The sequence below is a fragment of the Arvicola amphibius genome, chromosome 11, assembly GCF_903992535.2.
Source record: "Arvicola amphibius chromosome 11, mArvAmp1.2, whole genome shotgun sequence".
NCBI classification, from domain to species: domain Eukaryota; kingdom Metazoa; phylum Chordata; class Mammalia; order Rodentia; family Cricetidae; genus Arvicola; species Arvicola amphibius.
In genome coordinates this window covers 73,267,975-73,273,974 of record NC_052057.2, presented here as the reverse complement: position 1 = coordinate 73,273,974, position 6,000 = coordinate 73,267,975, and positions in this window count along the sequence as shown.

Here is a 6,000-nt window from a genome sequence, read left to right as displayed (position 1 = left end):
TGCCAGGTTGTGGTGGTTCACACCTTTTATCCTAGCATTTGGAAGGCAGAGGCAGGCAGATCTCTGATGTGGGATATAAAACATATGCTGTTAATGTGTTTTACTGCCATTGGTTAATAAAGAAGCTGCTTTTGGCCAATGGCTTATCAGAGCAAAGTCAGGTGGAAAATCCAAACAGAGATGTATAGAGAGAGAAGGTGGAGTTAGGGGGGTACCATCTAGCCACTGAAGGATAAGGAAGCCCGTAGGATCTCTTTGGAACCTTGCTGGTAGGCACGGCCTCATGGTGATGCACAGACTAATGAAGATGGATTAATTTAATATATAAAAGCTACCTAGCAATATCCCTAAGTTTTTGGCCAAGCAGTTTTTTTTAATTAATATAGTTTCTGTGCGACTATTTCAGGTCTGGATGGTGGGGAATGAATGAGTAGCCTCTGTCTACAGATCTCTGTGAGTTCAAAGCCATTCTGCCCTACAGAGTTAGTTCCAGGACAGCCAGGGCTACACAAAGAAACCCTGTCTTGAAAAAAAAAAACAACCAGAACACTGTGACATGACCAGAGCTCAGCTTTCTTACTACAGCTAGCCCTGTATATTCCAACACAGTCAAAGCACAAGGAAATGACTTTAAATACAACTTTTTAAAGATGATAGAGGTCCTTATGAGGGAAATTAATAAATTTCTTCTATAAAGCCAAGAAACAAACAAACAACAGAAGGAAATGAATAAAACAGTTTGAGGCCTGAAAAAATGGAAATAGAAGCAATAAAGAAAACATAAACAGGGGATTCAGGAAATAAAAAATCTAGGTAAGCAAACAAGAACTACACAGGCAAGTATCACCAACAGAATTCAAGAGATGGAAGAGAGGATCTCAGGCACTGAAGATATGATAGAAGAAATAGATACATTAGTCAAAGAAAACCTTACATCTAAAAAAAGTTCTAACACAAAACATCCAGGAAATCTAGGACACCATGAAAAGACCATAACTAAGAATAATAGGACATAATAAGAAGAAACCCAGCTAAACGGCCCAGAAAATGATTTCAATAAAATCATAGAAGAAAATTTTCCTAACCTAAAGAAGGAATGTCTATAAAGTTACAAGAAGCTTATAGAACTGGTGTTGAATCAGAAAAGAAAGTCCCCTTGCCACTTAATAATCAAACCACAGAACAAAGGAAGAATATTAAAATCTATTTTTAAAAAAGGCTGACTTATATAAAAGCAGATCTATTATAGTTGCACTCTAATTCTCAGTGGAGATTCTAAAAGCCAGAGGGGTCTGGACAGATATTCTGCAGACTCTAAGAGATCACAAATGCCAGCCAAGATTACAATCCCCAGCAAAACTTTTAATCACCATAGATAGAGAAAACAAGATATTCTTGATAAAGTCAAATGTAAACGAGATCTATCCACAAATCCAGGCCTACAGAAATACTAGAAGGAATAATCAAACCCAAGGATTAACTACATCTATGGAAATACAAGCAATAAATAATTTCACACCAGAAAAAATCATAACAAGGGAAACACACACACATACACCCTACCACCACCACTAACAACAGCAACAACATAATCAGAAGTACCAATCACTGGTCATTGATATCTCTCAATATCACTGGACTCAATTGCCCCAATAAAAAGACACAGACTAACAGAATGGATACAAAAACATCCTTCTGTTGCATACAAGAAACACACCTCAACATTAAAGACAGACATTACCTCAAAGTAAAAGTCTGGAAAAAATTTTTCCAAGCAAATGAACCTGAGAAACAAGCTGGTGCAGCAGTTCTAATTTTAACAAAATAGGCTTCAAACCAAAGTTAATCAAGAGACAAAGTACTTCATACCCGTCAAAGAAAACACCAAATGCACGGACACCCACATTTATAAAGGAAATGTTACAAATCTTAAATCACACATTGGTCATCAAACATTGGTAGTGGGAGACTTCAGTATCCCACTCTCATCAATGGACATATTATCCAGACAAAAACTAAACAGAAATACTACAGTTAACAGATGTTATGAACCAAGTGAACTTAGTAGATACCTACAGAACATTTTACCCAAACACACACACACACACACACACACACACACACACACACACACACCACTACATTTCCTTATCAGCACCTTACAGAGCATTTTCTGAAACTGAACACATACTCAGTCACAAAGCTATTCTCAAGTGATGGAACAAAATTGAAAGAACCCCTTGCATCCTATCAGACACAATGGATTAAAACTGGATTTCAGCAACAGAACCAACAGAAGGGCCACATATTCATGGCAACTGAACAACTATCTACTGAATAACTACTGTGTCAAGACAGAAATAAAGAAACTGAAGACTTTCTAGAATTCAATGAAAATGAATGCACAACATACAAAACCTTATGGGATGCCATGAAATCAATGCTAACAGGAAAGCTAACATAAAGAAATTGGACAGATCTCATACTAGCAACTTAACAGTAGACCTGAAAATTCTAGAACAAAAAGAAGCAAACATACCTAAGAGGAATAGATGGCAGAAAATAATCAAATTGAAGGTTGAAATCAATTAAATAGAACCAAAGAGAACACTACAAGGAATCAATGAAACAAAGAGTTGATTCTTTGAGAAAATCAACATGATAGACAATCCTTATCCATACTAACTAAAAGACAGAGTGTGTATCTAAATTAGCAGAATCAGAAATGAAAAGGGAGACATAAAAACAGATACCAAGTAAATCTGAAGAATCATTAGGTTATAATCCAAAATCCTGTATTCCACATAATTGGAAAATCTAAAAGAAATGTATAATTTTCTTGATAGTTACTACATACCATAGTTAAATAAAGATCAGATAGATAAACAATTTAAATAGACTATAAACCCCAATTAAGTAGAGACAGTCAATAAAAGTCTCTCAACAACAACAAAAAAAGCCCAGGGCCAGACTATTTTAGTGGAGCATTCTATCAAACATACAAAGGAGAGCTAATGCCATTACTTCTCAAATTATTTCAAAATATAGAAACAGAAGGAACATTGCCAAATTCATTTTATGAGGCCACAGTCACTCTGATACCAAAACTACACAAAGATTAAACAAAGAAAGAGAATTATAGACCAACTTCCCTTATGAACATTGATGTAGACATATACTCAATAAAATACTGGTAAACCAAACCCAAGAACACACACAAAAAAATCATCCAATATGACCAAGTAGGCTTCATCCCAGAGATGTAGGGATGGTTTAACACAAAAATCTGTCAATGTAACCTACTATATAAACAAACTGAAAGAAAAAACCTACATGATCATCTCATTAGATGCTGAAAACATCTTTGACAAAACCCAACACTCATTCATGACAAAAGTCTTAGATTAATCAGAGGTACAAGGGACATACCTAAGCATAATAAAGGCAGTTTACAACAAGCCTATAGTTAATATCAAATTAAATGAAAAGAAACTCAAAGCAATTCCACTAATATCAGGAACAAGACAAGGCTGGTCACTCTCTTAGTATCTATTCAATGTAGTACTTGAAGTTCTAGCTAGAGCAATAAGACAACCAAAGAAGATCAAGGGCATACAAATTGGGAAAGAAGAAGTCAAAGTATCTTTATTTGCAGATGATATGACAGTATGCATAAGCAAATCCATTAATTCCACCAGGGACCTCCTACAGGTGATAAACATCTTTAACAGTGTGGCTGGATACAAGATAATCTAAAAAAAAAAATCACTAGCCCTCCTATATACATATGACAAATGGGCTAAAAAAGAAATCAGGAAAGCCACACTCTCCACAATAGCTGAAAATAATATAAAATATCTTGAGTTAACTCTAGCCAAGCAAATGAAAGACCTATCTGAAGGAACTTCATGTCTTCAAAGAAGGAAGTTGAAGAAGATATCAGAAGTTGGAAAGCTCTCTCATGCTCATGGATTAGTAGGATTATCATAGTAAAAATTATCATCTTACCAAAAGCAATATATAGATTTAATGCAATCCCCATCAAGATCTCAACACAATTCTTTCCAGATCTATAAAGAACAATAACTTTTATATGGAAAAACAAAATCCCAGGATAACAAAAACCATCCTGTACAATAAAAGAACTTCTGAAGGCATTACCATTCCTGATTCCAAGCTGTACTGCCGAGCTACAGTAATTAAAAACCTCATGGTATTGGCATAAAAACAGACAGGTTGATCAATGGAACGAAACCAAAGCCCCAGATACAAATCCACACACCTATGGACAGCTTATTTTGGATAAAGAAACCAGAAATATACAATGGAAAAAAAGAAAATATCTTAACAAATGGTGCTGGTCTAATTGAATGTCAGCCTGTAGAGAAATGCAAATAGATCCATATCTATCATGCTGGAAGAAACGAAAGTCCAATGGATCAAAGACCCCAACATAAACCCAGATATACTGAACCTGCTAGAAGAGAGTGGGAAATAGCTTGGAACACATTTGCGTGATAGACCACTTCCTGAACAGAATACCAGTAGCACAGGTATCAAGATCAACAATTTATGAATGGGACCTCGTGAAACTGAAAAGCTTCTGTAAAACAAAGGATGCTGTCAACAGGACAAAATGGCAGCTTGCACAGTGGGAAAAGAGTTTTACCAACCCCACATATGATACAGGGCTAATATCCAAAATACATAAAGAACTCAAGAATCTAGACATCACCAAACTAAATAATCCAATTGAAAATGGGGTACAGATATAAACAGAGAATTCTCAACAGAGGAATCTCAAATGGCTGAGAAGCACTTGAAGAAATATTCAACATCCTTAGTCATTTGGGAAATGATAACTAAAATGACTCTGGGATTGCGTCTCATACCTGTCAGAATGACTAAGATTAAAAACACAAGGGAGAGTTCATGCTGGTGAGGATGTGGAACAAGGGGAACACTCCACCATTGCTGGTGGCAGTGCAAACTTGTACAGTAACTTTGGAGGGCTCAACGGGGATGCCTGAATCTCCCTGGGAAGAGAAACTAGAATAGATTTTGTGGGTGCACTTGGGGAAGGAAAGAATAGGAATAGGGGGGATTAGGTGAGGGATTGGTAGAGGGAAAGAGTACTGGGGGAGATGATTAGAATTGGGGGCTATTTAGGGGGTGAGGTAGAAACCTAATGCAATGGGAAAACTCAGGAATCCATGAGGATGACCCTATTGAAGACTCCTAGTAATGGGATAAAGAACCTGAACCGGCCATGTTACATAACCAAATTGGTGTCTAGCATAATCATCATCCGAAAGGCTTTATCCAGCAACTGATGGAAGCAGATGCAAAGAGCCACAGAGGAGTTCAGGGAATGCTGCAGAAGACGGAAAGGAAGCCAGAGCGGTCAAGACAACACAAGTTAATGGCCCACAGAGCCAACTAACCAGTGCCCATAAGGGCTCACAGAGACTGAACTGACAATCAGGAAGTCTGTATCGATCTGACCTACATCTTCTGCATATATGTTATGGTTGTGTATGTGTGGGGTTCCTGTGGTATTACTAACATGGGAGAGGGAGCTGTCTCTGACTCTTTTGCCTGCTTTTGGGACCTTTTCCTCCTACTGAGTTGCTTTGTCCAGCCTTAATAGGAGGGAATGTGCCTAGTTTCATACGACTTGATATGCCATATGTTGTTGCTATCCTTTGGAATCCTGCTTTTTTTTCTGCAGAGAAAGGAGGAGGAGCTGATCTGGGAGGGATGTGTGTGGAGACTTTGAAAAGAAAAGAGAGGAGAAATGAAGTCGAGATGTAATATATGAGAGAAAATCTAATACTCTTTTCATAAACAGCAGGATAAGAAACTGTTTAATGTGTTTTTATTTTATAATAATATGATTCCTGGAGCACTCTGGAAGATTCTTTTCCATGTCTAAGGTACATCTGGCTTATTAGATACATATTTTGGTGAAGTTTTATCTTTGTGCTTCAGTAGCTGTAA